General features: G+C 42.6%; 1 long non-coding RNA gene across 1 annotated transcript; it reads right to left on the bottom strand.

The window, feature by feature from the left end:
* Nucleotides 1-1,358: 1,358 nt before the first annotated feature.
* On the bottom strand, nucleotides 1,359-16,749 carry LOC142080937 (uncharacterized). Its single transcript, XR_012673175.1, has 2 exons — nucleotides 16,319-16,749; nucleotides 1,359-14,962 (listed from the first exon to the last, which is right to left on the bottom strand). It is a non-coding gene; the product is annotated as an uncharacterized LOC142080937 (long non-coding RNA).
* Nucleotides 16,750-17,894: the final 1,145 nt, after the last annotated feature.

The following is a 17,894-nucleotide window of genomic DNA, read 5'->3' as shown; positions in this document are numbered from 1 at the left end:
GAAAGGAGTGGGGCTGCAAGAGGTCTGAAGACTCACAAACAGGTTTCGAACCCAGTCTGCGTGCTGCTGCAATCTGCAAATTTAGACAGTCAGCAGAGGTGGCTTTCTGGGCAATCTTAAGGCCGCTTGCCCATCTTTGTAGGCCTACTACATTTTTTTTTTTAAAAAAAAAAAAAAAAAAGATTACCTCTGTATTGAAGGTAAATTATCTGCTGCTTGACATTTTTTCCCATTACTGTATTGTGAAACCAGTTTGACCCTGCGTAGCTCGGTATGTCCCGTGATGCTGCAGAACCAGCCCCAGCAGCTGAAATGTAGCCCTGGGGAAAGGAGGAGCGCAGACACGCTCATAAATGCCTCCTGAACGTGGATCTAGGGAACCCTGTCACTGCCACGAAGCCTTGTGGCTGCAGCAGATGAGAAACAGAGGTATGTGGCTCTTAGGCTGAGACCTTTATCTCTGCCAGCGAATGATGCTTGTATTTGAGACAAAACTGGCCAAAATGTGCCTAATCATCTCTGCCCAGTAATCTTTGCTCCGCTAATGAGAAAAGCTCTCCGTGGCTCTCAGTCCCGCAGGCTGACCACAAGAAGCAGAGAGGGGCCCGAGAGGAGTCCAGCCCTGATGGAGTTGGTCTGTCAAGGGGCTTCACAAGGTAAGTGAAAAATCCTTTCCCCTGTTCAGAGTGAGTGATTACAGAAATGCAGCCCTGAGGAGTACTAGCTGATACTGCCGGGCGTCCGTGACGCTAGAAAGACATTGGCGTTCATGAAGGACTGTTGTCACGTATGCTGGTTTTGTCAGCCCATCTTCAAGAATAGCTGGGACAATCTGCATTAGTGCAGTGCTCCTCATAGCCTGACCCAAAGGGTAAAGCTGTGTATTCCGCATATAATGCGGCCTTAAACGTTATTTTCTTTAACTCAAACTTTTGCCAGAGTGTTTGGATTGTCGGAGGTGAGAGCCTTTTTATATCCTACTGTTATGCTATGTGTTATGAGTTGTATGAGAGTGGATCTCAGTTATGGAGCCAGTTTACATGTTCGACCCCCCAAAAGTGACTTTTCAAGTAGGAAAAAAACGGAAATTAGCACTGTTACATGACTTCATGCAGTGTATGTAAAGAGGAGATGACCACTTGCACCCAGAAGCAGTGGGGAAGCTGAGGAGTGCAATCCTGACAGACACTGGAAGTTCAGGTGTGTGGGAGGTGCAGTGCCTAATAGGTACGGTGTACCCAAAGGCAGAGTGCGCTTAGCTAGGGATGCGTTAGGGTCAGGCTGTGTCTGATGATCAGGGGGCTTTATTCCAGCAGTGAAAGGAAGTCAAATGCTTGTGGCCTTTTTTCTTTTGGTGTTTTGTTTTGGTTTTTTTTTTTTTCTCCTCCTAAAGTCTTTGTTATTAAAGAGAATAGTAAGTGACACTAAGCAAAGTTGGAGATTGGAGTATCTCTCTAACATGGTAGGTCAATGTGTGGTCAGGTCATTTTGGGAGGCAGCATTGCTGGATGAGCCCCCTAAATCTGCTTTGGTTGCCCTATTTCTAGTTCATGGGGAAAAATGAGATTTAAATACTTTTCTCAGATACTCTGGAGTCAAGCATTTGTGAAGTTGTGGTGACAAACTCTGTACTAAGTCTTCACAAGGTCACATTCCCACACAGATCTCAAACTGCACGAAAGGGGAACACACAGGCTGCATACCAGTGACAGCTTTCAAGTACTCTTTAAATAAATTATTTTTAAAAAAGCAGTCTTCAAAGAAGACTTTTACAAAATGATAACTTGCAGGCTGAAAGTATGCAGGTTCTGCAATTTATTGGTTGTAACTGAAAATGCAAGTTTTCAGTTCTTTACTCCATCTGCTAGTTTGTATTACTTTTCAAATGTGTTTCCATCTCGTTTCACTTGTGTAATACTTGGTGAGCTGCTACTTGCTATAATAATTTATCATAGAGTTAGCGCGATGCTCTGCTCTCATTCGGGAACGAACAGTTTTGTTTGAGTTCTGCTGAACAGCTGGGCTCGGTTACCACTTGTAGTTAGCGGTACAGGGTCATTGGAAAGAAAAATCCTCGTGTGAGCTATTTGACATGGTGTAATGGAGGTGCATCTGAAAGCCACCTCAAGGTAGAGATCTCCAGAGATGAGCTTAGGGATGGGAATGAGGTGGTGCACCTTTAGGGAAAGTAGGTAAAGAAATCACAAGTCCACAGCAGCGGTAGGCAAATGAGAGGACTCCAGAAGAGAGGGTTTTGACAACCAAAAATGCAAATTCCTTCCTTGAAAATGAAGGAAGAGAGTTGCAAAAGGCTTTGAAGATGGTGGCACGTTTAGCATGGTCAAAATAACGAACGTTGATTGGAGCATCTGGGTTTCACGTGTTCCCAAGCATTGTGTGTGAGGAAAACCAGAGGTGATGACGTTAATAATCAAGAGGAGGGGAATGAGCAGTTCATAAAAGACTGCATTTTCTTGCTGGATTACTTTTCACTTACACACCTTTATTTTTTCGTTAATGGCATAGAAACATAAGGTGAAATATATAACCAAAGTCATGTCTTTGACTAATGTAAAGGGAGAGTTCAGGTCTGCAGCACAGCTCCCGAAGTGCAGAGCCTCGCAGTGTTACAGCCTGAGGTCTGACGTTGTGCACAGCCTGTCTGTGAGCACAACCAGGGCCTGCGCCGCAGTGAAGTCTTGGCTTTTTCATTGCGTAATAAATTGTTAATTACATTTGATATATCTGCTGAAGGACAACTTCATTGCCATGAAGTCATTGGTCTTCCGGGGAAAAAAAAAAAAACCAATGCCTTTAAGTGTCAGTCGGTCAGCCTGCAACCTTTAGAGCAAATAAGTCATTATATATTTACCCTTTATGTTATTCTAAAGGCAATAGGTTTCGTGCTTTGTTTAACTGGACCCAAATCGCGAATGTTTCTCTATATGCTCTCAGCTGTCATGAATAAAAATGTTGCACATCTTCAAGCCCTGAGTATTCTCGGCTTCTCTGAAGTCAATACGCATTGTATGACAGAGTTTGGTCTTTTTAGTCTGAAATGTTTCCAGCCATCAGATGTAATTGTCTTGTATTTATACAGTCTAGTAAATACTGCCCAGCATTTTTTATGCATCTATGAAAAATATGTAAGCAATAAAATATAACTTGACTTACAGGAAATGGCTTTTTTTACTGGAGGTTGGGAATCCTGCTTCTAGTACCGCCAGGGGTGCAAAAGAATTGCAAAAAAAGCAATTTTTAATTGCTTACTTCCAATCTATGTGCTCCAGATCGGTATGCCTTTTACGTATGGTGTTGCATGTTATCAATGTCCTAGAACTTCACATACTATAATACGACTACGCTGTAGCAACTATAGTATGCTGTGAGTAAAGAAGCAAAGGCATTTGGCAGTATTTCTAAACTAAAATTGATTTGCTAAATAACTGAGACACAGATACTGAATAAATAAATAGCACTTACTGACAAGTAACGTCTCCTTTTTGAGGAAGGAGCTGGAGGGCATCGTCAGCTGGTGCAGTCTGGAGCCAGCGTTACAGGGTGAGGCAGCCGTTACAAGCGTTGGGGGGTTTTTGAACTCTGCTGCTGAGTTTCAGTAGTACCAAATTTGCTAGAGGTAAGAAAAACCGCTTTTTATGGAGAAGTTCCTCACTAATAATTCAGAAATGGCTTGATGTCTGCTTTAAAAGGAATAAAAATGAAAATGCTCCAATTACAGAGTTATCTTGGAGTCTTTTTTTTTTTTCCAGATGTCATTGCCAAAGCTAATGCTCCCAGAGGAAAACTTCAGTGCAGTGCTGCAAAGATGCATCACAGCTGGGTTGAGATTCTCTATTGCAAACAGTGACTCAAAAATGGTCCTTTTGTATTTTATGAACTGCATATAGATTTCATGTTCCTGTTAATTTCAATTTTTCTTCTTGAAAATATGTCGGTTTGGAAAGGGGAGCGGGGGGGAAGCTTGTATTACAAGTTTCTTGGTGATAACGGATTAACGCTTATTTTCCTCCTCATATCCATGATTTTCTGGTTAGAAGAGGTGCTATTTTGATACAGTGCAATATCAGTTTTCTTTTTGAAATAAATACTGATTATTTGGCATGAATGTAAGATGTGTAGGTTTTTTCCTAGCAATGGAGTACTGATTTTTCTGGTGTTCTGTTTTCTGGTTACCTGAGAAAGGTGATTGAAGTGCTTGAGAGAGAGCAGAAACCAGACAAGTCTCTGCTCTGTGATGGCTTGCTTTTAACAAAAGGATTTAGATTCTCAACGTGTAGAACAATGAGGAAAATCAAGATAGATTTGTTTCATAGTTATCACAGTTTCAGCCTAGGGGATATCCTACGGTGCAGCTGAAGCATCGCTGAACTGTTAATTGAACTGTTCCCTTCAAAATCTGGAGAACAACTTCCTTCAGGTGTTTTTAGTCTTAAAATAGCTTCAGAAAAGGCAGGGGATGACTGTTCAGCCATGGTCTTTTTAGGCTTAAATTTATCTTTAAAGGTAGACACACGGACGTGGATTCATGTTCTTCCTCCAGGCTTCCCGAAACCTTCTCCCTCAGCAGCCTCTCACTTGCCTGTTGACCAAGGCTGTCCTCTCCTCCCGCACACATGCCAGAGCCCGAGCTGGATTTTGGGGCAGGAACAAGGCATTTCAGTTTCTCTAGCCTATTTATTTTTTTTTTACTGACTTCGTTTCTACTAGCTGGCCTGGCAGTTGATCAGCCCGGACTGCCAGGAGATGGGAATAACCTCTAACCTCTTTGTGATCAGCCGGGGTTTATAAAAATAACCACCTTGTGAAGCAAACCTTAGCCTTCCAAACAAAACCTTAGGCCTCCAGATGCCTGATTAAATGCTAAATGTGAAAAATGCTTTCCTTCCTTGGTGAACTTTTACATCCTTTCTCATGTATATTCATCGCATAGAGCTTATTTCAAGAAAATACAACTTATTTGCCCCATACTGCTGAGGGAACAACTCCAATTTAACCAAAACAAGAACCTAAAAGCTGAAACGCTGCTGCTGAAACTTAAATTCCGCATAGGTTGCAGTAGGAAATAATTGTAATGGTCATTGCGGTGCTGCCACACTGAGCTCATCGGCTCTTTTTCTTGAGCCTGCCATCCTCCAGCAGTTAGAAACAGCATAGCCAAGTTTAACAAAACCCTGTTTATGTCAGCTGCAGAGACTAACCCTGTAAGCCTGAAGGCATTTTTATTTTAGCTGAAAAGTCTTTTTTATAGTTAAAAGGCATGTTTTAGCTAACTTACAATGTACGTGTTAACCCAAAGTTAGCTGTGGCTTTATAAACTTAAATTCTGTGCTGCAGCAGCCGGAGGGGAGGACAGAAGTTGCCTGACCTCACCTAGAAACGGTACTGTGTCAAGGATGCACATACGGATTCTGGATTGCGCTCCTGGCTTTGTTGGCACAGCATCCTTCTCCTAAGCAACAGCGAGCTGGTTTTTCTTAGTACTTGTTGCCTTGATTTTTGTGGTTGAACACAAGCAGATGCATACCTTTCTGCTACAGCATGCAACGGTTTCGCTAGCGATAGTGAGCAGTATTATTAGACTGCTGGTGGGACTCTCTCTATTTTCTCAGTTACTCTAATCTCGTCAGATAACAGAAGATAGAAATTGGATGTGGCTGGCTTACGTGCCAGCTCTTCCTCCAAACTGCTTTTGTGTTACGCGCGACCTCAGCGTTTGGTTGCAAAGAAAACTCCTGAAGCGTGAGCAGAGAGCTTGTAGGGAGAGCGGAGCATCTAGCCTGATGCTAAGGATGAACCTGCCCTCTCAGGTCAGCGCTCTGCCCTTGTCGCCTGCTTGACGGTGAGGGTTGCAGGAATCTCATTTGATGCCAAAAGACAGCACTTTAAGATTAGTATTTTTCCGATTGTAGGAGCCGAAATCTTTGTAGCCATTGGTTATATATTTGAAATGTTTCTGGAGATGCGAACATCAGACCTTCATCTCATCCGGTTAAGCACATTGTAAAGGTTGTCTATCTTCGCTTTTAATAAATGTATGATACGTGGGAACGTACAGGCCTAAATACGCTCAGAGGGGGGACTGGGTTACTTCACTCAATGTTTGCATGGTTTTAAAGAGACTTTTAAATGTACTGTTTTCCATTGCTCAGTTTTCATAGTTGCAGTTTTGTGATGTCCTTTACTAATTTTATCTAGGTCTTCATCTTCCCAAATAGAACCAATCTTCAGTATGACAAAAGATACGAAGATTTTTGGAGGACAGGGTGAGAAGCAAATGTGAAGTGGGTCAAGTAAAATTATTTTCTTGCAAGACATACTTAAAATTGATCAATTTTGTCATATGTAACAAATGCAAACCTTATAGGAAGGAACAGTACAGAATCAGACACCTAAAATTCTCCCAGGTGCTGTGAAGACGAAGATGATTATTGTATAATAAAGCGCAAAAGCACTATATGGCTAATGTATTTTCAGCATTTTTTCTTTCCAAAGCAAACGGAGCTTGCTGGCACAAGGCAGGTCTTGTACTGGAGGGTGGATGTTGTTCATTTAAGATCTTTGAGCCATCTTGATTTCTTTCCCTTGCAGTGTTAAGACCTTGTGGATAACATAATTATGTGATTTTTTCAAGTCGGATCACTATGGAAAACAGTAGAATATACTCTAGAAGTTGCCACGAATTATGCGGCTTCGTTCCTCAACTATCAAAATATTCCCAAAAGACTTTTTGTAGCTTCTTGTGAACTCAAGATTCTACTGTTTTTATTGGCCTTTTGAGATACAGAAGAAATACAAAGTCAATACCACAACAATTTACAGAAATGTACTTAACTTAATGAAGTCCATGCTGCTGAACTAAGCAGTTACTGAAGTTTCCATGTTAGCAGATCTAGAACCACCCTCGACCTAGAACCCAGCCTAGAACCATAAACCAATCTAGAACCCGATCTAGACCCTCCTTCCCCTACCCTCGGAGGCCCGCCAGTTCGTCCAAATGCCAGCTGATGAATCCCTCACCTCCAACTCCATCCTTCGGGCTACAGAGAATGCAGAGCTTTTTCCCTATACATCAATCAGGAATTCTCTCTTTACTATCAGAGGGGTTTTTTTCTCTATTAATATTTTGACTCTGCTGTGTACCGCAGCCTTTTCGAACAGCACGATGCAAACAAAGGCCCCGAGGCTGCTCTTGAGAATGACTCTTGTCTGAAGCCACATGAAGCTGTATTACATATAGGTTATCCACGTTCTCAGACTGTTGGAGCAGGGTGAGCCTTCTTTAAGGGGCCAGTTGTGTATTCTGGCTTTCTGCCTTGACTTTGACTATTTGATTTCTTAACTTCTCTCTCTCTTTCTCTCACTTGTGGTACTTAATACCATTAAGTACCTAAATACTGATTATGGAGTTGCATTCTTTTCTGCTGATGCCTCAATTACCCTTCTTCCATAGCATGGTATTTCCTTTGGTGCTGTATATTTAAATTGTATGTTTTGAGGGATCAAGGAATTCATCCAGGTTTGTACAAAGAAAGGATCTTTGACTCAGAGTTTAGAGGCACTTCTACAGTGCCGATCATATATATGAGCTTCAGAGTCTCAGTCTTTTTTTTTTTGGTCTTTTTTTTTTTCATGTAATCTGGTTCAGAGTTTAATATTTCAGACGTACTGAGCTTTCAGGGCTGCAGCAGATGAGATGTTCTGCTCACTTCAGGCAGAGGTGGGGATTTTCTGGTTAGCCTCATCAGCCGAAGAGTGGTTCTGAGCCTCTAGATATGGAGCTACTTTGCAAATCTTTGCTAAGGTGATTTGGGTTATAGTAATTAGTAATTAGGTTTAGGTTGCAGAAGACCTGCACCTCACCGTAGTTCACTGGGGCTTTATTAGCAATCATATACTAGTACTGTGTTGGTTCCCTACAGCCAAAGTCCCACTGTATCAGGATCTAGTTCAGTTATATCCAAAAATAGTGATGCTGTAATGAATGGAATAATATCTGTCTGCAGTTATGGAGGAGGGGGGAGGAGGCAGGTGATGTGCACTATGCTGCTTGGCATAATGCTCTTTGCCATTAAACAAGTAGAAAAAATACCCGACAAGCCTCAGGACACAGTGGTACAAACGCCCAAGCATTTATTCCAGTATCAAGAATGCAATTTAAAAATAAAAGCCTGTGAAATACCCCCCAAGAATGCTCAAGCTGGAGTGTTACTCACATGACTGTACATTAACAAGCAAATAATCATTTGCTGTGAAATCACCTCGCAAGGGCAGCAGCTGGAGTAAATCGCAGGGCGGTTCCGCTCCAGACACAATGCCCGATATTGTGCTATGTCATGGGAAAGCTGTAAAATAGCTGGAGCCAATGGAGAGGAAAAACAAGGCCTGTGGGAACAGAGGTCTTAACTGTAACGGGGGGACGTGTGTGTGTGTTTACACTCTGCGCAAATGCGACGGGGCAATGAGGAGGAGATGTTCCTGCATACGATCCCTATTCCTAAACACACAAGATTCTGTTTAAAATGAAAAAACTGAACAAAGATCTTTCCAAGATCTCAGGCTGTAACGGGGTTGATGAAATGGCAGTCTGTGTGGGATGTAGACAGACAAAAGTATCGCTGACAAAGCTGGACCAAGACAGGGATAAGGAAAAAAGTCATCAATGGCAGAGACAATTTAATGAAACAGTAACTGGGAAGCAACGATGGGAATGTTTGCAACTTGAAGAAAGGGTTGTACCTGTTTGGGGATAAGTCAGAGGAAATAAAGGGTGGTTCTGTCCTCCCAGCTGATGCAGCTGCTGGGACGGCGAGTACGGCTCCCCTCTGCCAAGCAGCGTGCGCTGTTGGTCAGCACCGTTCTTCGCTTTCGGAAGCAGCCCCGGAGTAAGGGTTGGGTATTCTAATGCCTATTTAATTCTTCTGTTTAAAATGGCTAACTTCGTACCAGCAGTTCCTTTTGACTGCTTGCATCTATGTTCATAATTTTAGTTTCTTTTCCTGATTGTAAGCGACGGTAGAATATTGCACTTCAGTTCAAATGCCTTTACGCTTTCGGGAGGACTTTTTTTAGTGCCTGTTATCCTGCGGCGCCAACGATGTAATGTTGAACTACACACTGGTTTCTGCATTGCCCCCAGAATTGTGAAGTGGGATATTTCCAGCTGTGGGCTTGCTATTGCTAATAAAGATTAATTGCTGTTGATAGTGGTGGGTTTCCCAGAAAAGAAACAGCGGACTTCCAGAGGCAGGATTAAAGTTTAGGACTGACAATTGGAAGAGTCATCTCTTAGTTTGTAAAATGAACAAGTCATAGAAAGATTGATGCAATAAGCATGATGCTTAACAATGCTCTTATAAATCTCTGTTGCAGAACAACTGTACTGTAAGCAGCAGTAAAGCTGTACAGAAAAAGAGGCTTTTCTAAGGCATGGCGGCATTCTTACAAGAAAAGGTCAACATCATTGTAGCTTCACAGCCTCTTTGTCTTACGATGTACGTTTGATAGGTTCCAGAAATACGTGGTTTGACGTTTGAACATAAATGATTGTTTAAAGCTCTGTCTGTACCAGCTGATTTTGGTAACACAGTCTACATATTACCAATGAGAAGAGGGTTGAAAAAGGAGGACTGGAGGATTTGTGGACACATCAGTATAGCTTTGATTCTCAAAAAATGCTGAAATTATTAAAACGTGTGATTGTAAGTATTCAAAAAGTAATTTAGTTTAAAAAGAAAAAAAGTAAAAAAGAGCTATCATGGATTTGAAGAGAACAAACCATTTCCTTGAATGAGGTCATCTGCTTACTTTGGTAAGGAGGAAGAGCTCAAGATTGTATCTTAACTGTAATGATGCTCCGAGAGTGACCCATAAGGCCACGTAAGGGAGTTGGAAGTGTAGTATAGAGCTCACTACTGTTAGGGTAATGGCTCAAACTGGTTTGGAGGAAGAAAAGAAGAAGATACTTGCAAGGAGTATTAATTTCCCTGCCCAAATGGAGAGGGAAGAAGACGTGCTGTCAAGTGAAATCCAGATGAACATCTGTCCTGGGCTCGCTTCTTTTAGTCATTTTAAATAAATGACTGAGGGTTCAGAATAAGTCTGGTAAATTGAAGAGATGGCCTAAAATCTAAATATGGCATTCAGTGCAGATGAACTGCAGAATATTTACGTGCAAGAGAGACTGACAGACAAGGTTGTGTTACATTCACCCGGTGCTGTGGGGGGGGGTTGAGCTGAACGGGATGCTGTGGGGGGAAAACGGGGAGTCACACCGGCGCCACACCTGATGGGAGCCCATGATGTAGCATTTGTTGAAAGACAAAACAAAGACCGCTGAGAAATAATTGAGAGGTATTTAAAAGCATAATATACGGGTGGCATGGGTAGTAGTCGTTCTATCCTACCTGGAGTTGGGGAGGAAGGGAATAGATTAACTGAATTTAGTCAAAGGATAAGAGAGGTGGGAGAGCTAGGATGACCTTCATGGAAAATCAGAAAGAACCGGATCTGTTGATTCTAGAAAAGAGTCGACTGAGAAGGCACATAGGTCTTCCAATATGAAAAGTTTCCTTATAGAGATATGAAGATCCATGTTCTCCATGGCTGCTTTTCAGCATATTATATATTTGTATTTATATATATATATATAAATGCCTATCACCATATTGATAAACATTCTTTGGAACCACTCTGACTTACTTTTCAGTAAGATAATAATCTTCATTAGATGCAATGAAGACCTAGGTTATTAAGAAATATCTTAATTTAAAATAATTTAAACGAATAATTTGAAGTTTAAAATTACTTATTTAAGCTTTAAAATTATTTCACGGGGTGAATCCTGAAACAGGTTACAAAAGTCTTGCATTCTTCTTCACTGGAGGATTTTATCATAAGATCTCAATGATGTTGACCGAGGCTTCCCTGATCCCATCTCACTGCAGGAGTTTCACTGGATGACGCCTGGAGGTCCCATCCATACCCACATTTCTGTTACACTTGTCTACAGAAATTCTATGCAAGAACACAGAGTAGCCTGTGGCAATAAAGAGATTTTGATTAGAGGATCTAATCCTTTAGTTCTCGTTCAAAACTGAAGCCTTTTTGTGTGAGGACTGCAAGATTAGACTTTTTTTAAAGGAGTTTTTCATACTCATGTTAAATATTCCTAGCAAACTACATAGGGGATATCAAAGAAACTTGTGGTCATTCCTCTCTTGACATCAGCGTCTGCTATTTTCTTGGTCTAGCAAAGCAATTTAATTCTTGATGGAATTTTCATCCATAAATCTTAACTCTTACTTAACTTAAGCCCACAATTACAATGGTTTCTGCTTTTTTTAAGAGCGGAAAAGATGCAGAAGAATGGACTTCATGTTTCTGGGCAGCAAGATGTACTCTGTGTGTTTAGTCCGCTTTGCCTGTGGCCCAAAATTTATATTGAGCATGCACAAATACTAGGTTGTGTTACAAAAGGAGCAGTTAAAATGTCAAGTGATGATGGTAGAGTACCATCAAATACCAATAGATGGTGGAGGGAAAGGAGAAGAGGTCTGCATCTGCTGCTTCAGTTCTGTCAAATGTGCAGTTGGTGCAAATGAGTGATGTTTTTACTCGAGTGCATTCATTCTTCTAAGTGATTTTATTAAAGGATTCTTCTATTTCTTTCATTTTACTCCAGTGACTGAAGGGCTCTTCATTTCAGCCCCTGGTGTTATGTTCAAATAGAATTTTCTGAAAGGCAAAAATAATCATCCTTCAAATAATCAACCAGTAAAAAAAAAAAAGCGCATTTTACTTTCTAACAAAAATCTGACAGTGACACCATTGTATCTCTGAGAGCTGACCCAAAAACCTGCTGCTAAAATTGCAAGGAAAAAAAGAGAGAAGGAAATCTTGATTCTGCGGTTTGAGTTATGTTATTTCCTGACATGAGGCAACACGTTCACGTGCCGTAAACATCAGTTAACCTAAGTTCACAGAAAACTGCCTCGTGGAGAGCTGCTAATCCCGCCAATGTGTTCAGAATCGAGACGTACAAGTGGTACCATCCCTTGGCCAGTGGAGTTTGAGGCTGGTAAGGCAGAAAGGCTTTGGGGAGTTAGTAAAGCTAGAGTTGTCGCTGGTAGGAGCCTGGGAATATTATCTGTTTAGCTGCCCGGTGGTGCCAATACACAGCGGTGTGTGTTGGGGAGCTGCTGCATCCTCAGCGCCTTGCTGCAGAGCAGATGCCATCTGCAATCTCCCTAAAAGTCTGCTCTGTCCACAGAGGGATAGAGAAACACCTCGGGAGCGATGCTGAGGCATTTTCTTTTCCGAAGTGTGGCTGGAAGAAATCACTGCCTCTTGGGAACAGGAGAAGATCAGGAGCATTAATTCCCAAGGGTAGTGCTGATAGCCCTAAAGGAAACCTACAGCATCAGGAGAGATTGACACCATTTTCCGTTTTCACACCCGGGTTAGACTTTCAACTCTAAACTACTCAGCCTAGCTAATAGTCAATGGAGAAATAGTCAATCTCCAGAGGATGAAGGCTTCATCTCTCTCAGGCTGTGGCTTGGCAATACAGGGCCATTGGGGCCATAGTTCCTCAAGGAGCTCTTCCTCTGGCTCTCTTTCTCCCAGGGAATTTGTTCCCGTTCCCTAACTGCTGTGCAGCTGGTGGTTTGGGTGCTATCGTAAGTAGGTTTCTACCATCCAACTTGAGATTGCTGAGATTACAAAGGAAGAGAGACCCATTAAACAAGGGGTGGACTCCTGTGGACGTGCCTCCTTTCCGGAGGGCAGCGTGAGTGGAGAAATTCCCTTCTGAGAAACCCAAGAGCCCAGGGGAGACTTCTCTGTCTCTCCTCCTGGGAGGAGAGTGCTTTTCTCCTGTGTCCTTCTCCATCTCTTTCAGAAGCTGGTGGGCTCCCTTAGTTCATAGGATGTCCAGGAACTGCATGGACACCGAGTTTTTTGTTTAAATGTCTGCTTTGTTCCTATTCCCCCTTCCAAGTAAAGCCATTGTAAATGTGTTTTCTTGCCTTCCTGTGCCCACCACAACTGCCCTCGGAAGCGGTGATACGTTAATTATTGTTCTGTGATTTGAAGGTCCCACTCCATGTCATTCAACCTTTCTTATAGTACATGACCCACCGTACATGATCTCCCTCCCACCTCCTTTATGGCACCTTTGTGACCATAGGTTTCATTTAAAACAACGAAGTCAAGATCCTCAGGCAGCTGTGGGAGGCTGGGGTGTGGAGTTGCCTGCCTTGCTGCTGTGGCAAGCTGCTCCTTGGATAAGTCATAGGCCACCGCTGTCAAGCCCCAGCACGGCATTTTGAGCCTTATCAGGCTTCTCAGGTTGCCTAACTGGCAGCAGGCAGGAGTGCTTCTGCAGCTGGGCTTCTCCTATCATGGAGTAACCGTCTCTAGCTAACGTAGGCCAAGAAAAGCAGATGAGTTCTCCCACCGCTTCCCCACAGCCTCTTCAAGGACAGGCACGTATCATCCAGCTGGTTTACTAGCAATAACACTGCTCTTTCCTTCTCTGAAGTGTCAGGATGTTCAGAGGCTGAGAGCCAAACAGAGACCTGACCAAGAAAATACTCCCGCTGAGGTGGAGCCTGATCTTCCCCAGACATGGCTGCTGGTGCCTGCTGATTGCTGGCTTTTGATGCCTGTGCCCGGCCAGGTTTCTTGTATCAAGAAACAACAGTTCATGGTGAAACTTCAAAAACAGAACCACAAAAAACCCAAACCGAAACCTAAGCCCTTTTCTAGTCCCTTCCTTATGGACGGAGCTGAGATGCTTCAGGCTGCGGGAGCACCAGCAGGTCTCTGAGGATTCAGGCAGGATGCTCCAACTGTGGCTGTTTCTTGAGGTTTCTGTCGTGCCTCTCGTTGTCCGCCTCAGCATCGGCCGGGGGGGTTAAATGCAGTGATCAGCACCTGCCATCTCCAGCCTTTCTGCTTGCATCAAGCAATACCTTCAGGCTTTGCAATGCTGTGGTTTTGTTTCTGCACTAAACGCAAGAAAATTCAGTCCCCTGGGAGGGGTGGTGGTGGTGCAGGATTTGGGGGATTTTATTCCAGTGTCCAGCTTCTGATTTAAATAATTCTGTGAAGCTGCTGGGTAGGTACCAAGGAACAAAAGCTCTTCATCTTGACTCTTCTATGATTTTATAACAACTTTACTGGCATCTGCTGGTAAGGTTTACAACTGCAGCGTTTTCGGTGGTAATAGATGGGATAGCTGGCACTAACGAATGTTTTATTGACCTATTTGAAATGCCGTATCAAGGACATTTAAAGCTCAGAGTGAGCAGGCTTGATCTTACAGCTGACCCTGGTTTGAGCCAGAGGTTGGACAAGGCACTCCTCGGGTTTGTTCCAGCTGGAATTTCCCCATAATCCACTTTACAAGTTTAATTCTTTGCTTTAAATATCATGGAATAAACTCACTGATTTTTATTTACTTTTTTATTTTAAGGATTTACTTTCCCTGAATCAATGTCAGTCCTAGAACGTCTCAGCCCTGCTGAAGTCGCCTTTCTTTGAGGTCTGGCACGGATGAAAAATGGCTGAACCAGGTGAATGTGCTTCCCTAGTCAGGCCGGGTAATTTCAGTATTTTTCACTGGGACACTGTCAAAGCAAGCAACATGTCCTCAGGAAGGAACAGCGCAAGCAAAGGAGGAAGGAACAATAAAGCAAAAGGAGGCACCTGAAGAACCCCGAGCACATCTCCAGCTGCCTGTGTAAGCATTTTCCTGGCGCCCATCCATGCGCGTGCAGCCTCTCGGAGGTTCATTTAAGTCATTGATGCAGATGCGTAGAAGAGAGAACGGATGTAATGCAAATCACTCTTGAATTAACGTTGCTGTGAAAACCCGTCAAGTACCGTGCAAGTTTGGGGAATTGTATTTCACCACGTGGGACTCAGCTTATTTTAAATGCTGAAAGTAGTTACTTTTTAGACAAACATTCAGTGATTTAAACTAAACAAGCAAAACTCTCCTTTATTCTCCCCGCCAGAAAAGATACAGGGTCATCTGAATTTCACACGTCGTGCGAAAGAATGCAACATCTGCTTTTTAAACACAGAAGGGATTCGCTCTTCCGGAGGTAATGTAAAAAGATGCATTCAGTTAACACATCTCTTTATATATAATGTCAGTGGTAAACGAGAAGCAGTTGTATCAGGAGCTTAAAAGTCCTTATAGCTTGTTTTATCATATAATTCAAAGCAGCACTGTCTGGTACTGATGTCTTTTGAAGACCCAAATTGTATGGTTGGTTTCAAGCTGCATGTTTTATCTAAAAAGCCATTAAATGTACTGTGTGTAATTAAGCAATTGCAAACAAAAAAAGTGAATAATCTGCAAGATACCTTTTTCCACTGGAAAATTTTAACTTAGCGTAGTAGACCTGCACAGATACTCTTCGAATTCAGTGTTTCAGATTACTATAGAAAATATATACATATATTTTATAATTATAGCAGTGAAAGACTAAATTAGCTAGATGGGCCTATTGCTGTACCGCATAATAATTTTGCAAGTAAACATATTGCTGGTGAATAAACCAAAGGCATCATAAAAATACTGTTTACCTTTTATCTGCGGAGTTGCAAGAGCCGTTTGTACATATAACTTACTCTCTACGGCAGGAAACAATAGAGAAATTACACAGCAAAGAGCTGATGAAGCTTTGTGAAACCTATTGTGCATGGTCTTGGTGCTATATAAATGAAACTGTTTTCTATATTTTGTTTCGGAGCTGCAACAGCATAAACCCAGCACAACTCAGACTATTTTAATGGAGCAGAATTTGATCCTAAGCAGTGTCTGAGGTTTTTATTGAGGCAACTCAATGGGACTGATGCTCTGATACAGTATATTCCCCTGTGGGAATATTACAACGGGATCTGTTTTGGAACAGAATAACAAAAGGCATAAAGGAGCTTAATGTTAACCTAAATGATCCAATATATTATTTTAAAATAACTCTTGCCATACCGTCTGGGCATTTGATTCCTGACAGCTTACTGGAAACTGCACTTGTTTTTGACAAAAATCCTCGCCGTGTGGCGAGCACTTCAGCAATAACGCGGAGCAATTAAGGGGCCGTGGCAGCGCACAGGAAACGACCTGAAGCACAGAAACCACGCTGCTGGGACAGCGAGTCGTGTGCGCTGCGAAAAGCTTTCGTCTGCCATAGCACCAACAAAAAAAAACAAAAAACAAACAAAAAACACAAAAAAATTACCCCACAACAACCAATCAAAAAACCCACCCCAACCAAACACAAACCTCCTGGCCGTTTCCTCCCCACCTCTCAGATGCCACCAGCTTGTCCCGAGGGCGAGCAAGAGCTGAATGAAGTTGGAAACGCAGCTGCAAACCTCCGCGGCAGGTCCCGAGCGTGGGCGTCCGCTTGGCAGAGCCCGCGACCCCCGCGGGCTCATTTCCTTCTGCAAAGGGCCTGACTCCGCGTTGCGTCTGGCCCCACCTGAAAACTTCAACGGGTGTTTTTCGTGAACTCTCACTGAACCTGAATCGCTGTTTTCATATTCACCATCTCTTCTGCTTTGAGTAGTAAAGTCCTCCTTGTCAATCCGGGTGCTGTGGAAGAGGGTCTGACTTCAGGCAGCCCAGCAGCCTGGGTGCAGAAATGGGCGCGGGAGTCCTGGATGTATAGCCGGTGCCTATACGCAGGTTAGCTGTGCATCTGTTACGCGTCCCGCAATCCACCTACAGCTTCCAGACGTGCTGATAGGGGACGATCTGAATTTTATCCAACTTCCTGAACTCAAACCAGAGATTTTTTTTTAAATTTTGTTTTATTTTATTTATTACCTTGCTTAATACTTGGGAGGGAAAAAAAGCCCCGTTGCTGGGAAGGTCCTGCCCTGGTTGTTGGAATTGTAGGAATTCAAATACATGACATCAAAGTGCGTGCTGCTTGTTTTGGGGGAGGGAAGGGGAGGGAAGCAAGCAGTAAATGTCCAGATATCTACAGAGGACTATAGGCATACCTGCACCTAGAAAGTACACAGGGACACTGCTATTTTCTCTTCCTTTTTTCTAAGGCAGGTACTGCAAGAGCTGATGCTGGTTTGCTACGTGTTTGTCTAGAAGTATCCACTGTAAATGGGATACAATGAAAACTGATGGGCTTTAGGATTTAGCATAAAATGCTGTATCTCACCCCAAAATCAAAACCTGTGCAACTTGCTACCAGATGCAGATGGTGAGGCCACAGGTGTAACATTAAAGAGATGCTACTGGTTTTTCATATGTAACTTCCAGTATGTTAAACCTTTTTATTTTCCAAAGACTATCAATACTTTTAAAATCTCTTATAAAGTACACATTTCAATGTGCCATAATTCAGACAGGTTCAGTGACTCAGGACACCTGGGGAGGGGGCAAAATCAAGATTTAAATTACCATTCTGCCCCTTGGGTCTAAAGTTCAATCAGAACTATTCCTACATCTTTTGCTTAGCAACACAAAAATGGTCTAAAGAAAAATTCACTTTTGAATGCTTTTGGAACGCTATTTCGCATTTTAAAATATTTCTACTGAAGCTGAGGTCTGAAGTGATCTTATTGAAATGGGGATGGATGGGGGGTGTCTGTCAGTAGTCTGAATTGGACCTAACCCTGAACATATAGCTTATAGCTGAGGTTGAACTTGAATCAAAAGAAATGCCAATTTGATTCCCTCCTATCTGGGTTGATCTTTCTACTCCTCGAAGCACATTTCAATAACCCACTTGTTATTTTCCTCTGAGTTACCGTCCGCTGTTATTGTTCTTATCTATACATTCACTTGATTATGGGACTGCCCTTCTGAGCCTGTCATCGCCGTCGCCGCTTCCTAA

Source organism: Calonectris borealis, chromosome 3 (assembly GCF_964195595.1).
Source record: "Calonectris borealis chromosome 3, bCalBor7.hap1.2, whole genome shotgun sequence".
Lineage (NCBI taxonomy): Eukaryota > Metazoa > Chordata > Aves > Procellariiformes > Procellariidae > Calonectris > Calonectris borealis.
The sequence above is the reverse complement of the archived record's forward strand: the minus strand, read 5'-3'. Positions and strand labels throughout refer to the sequence as shown.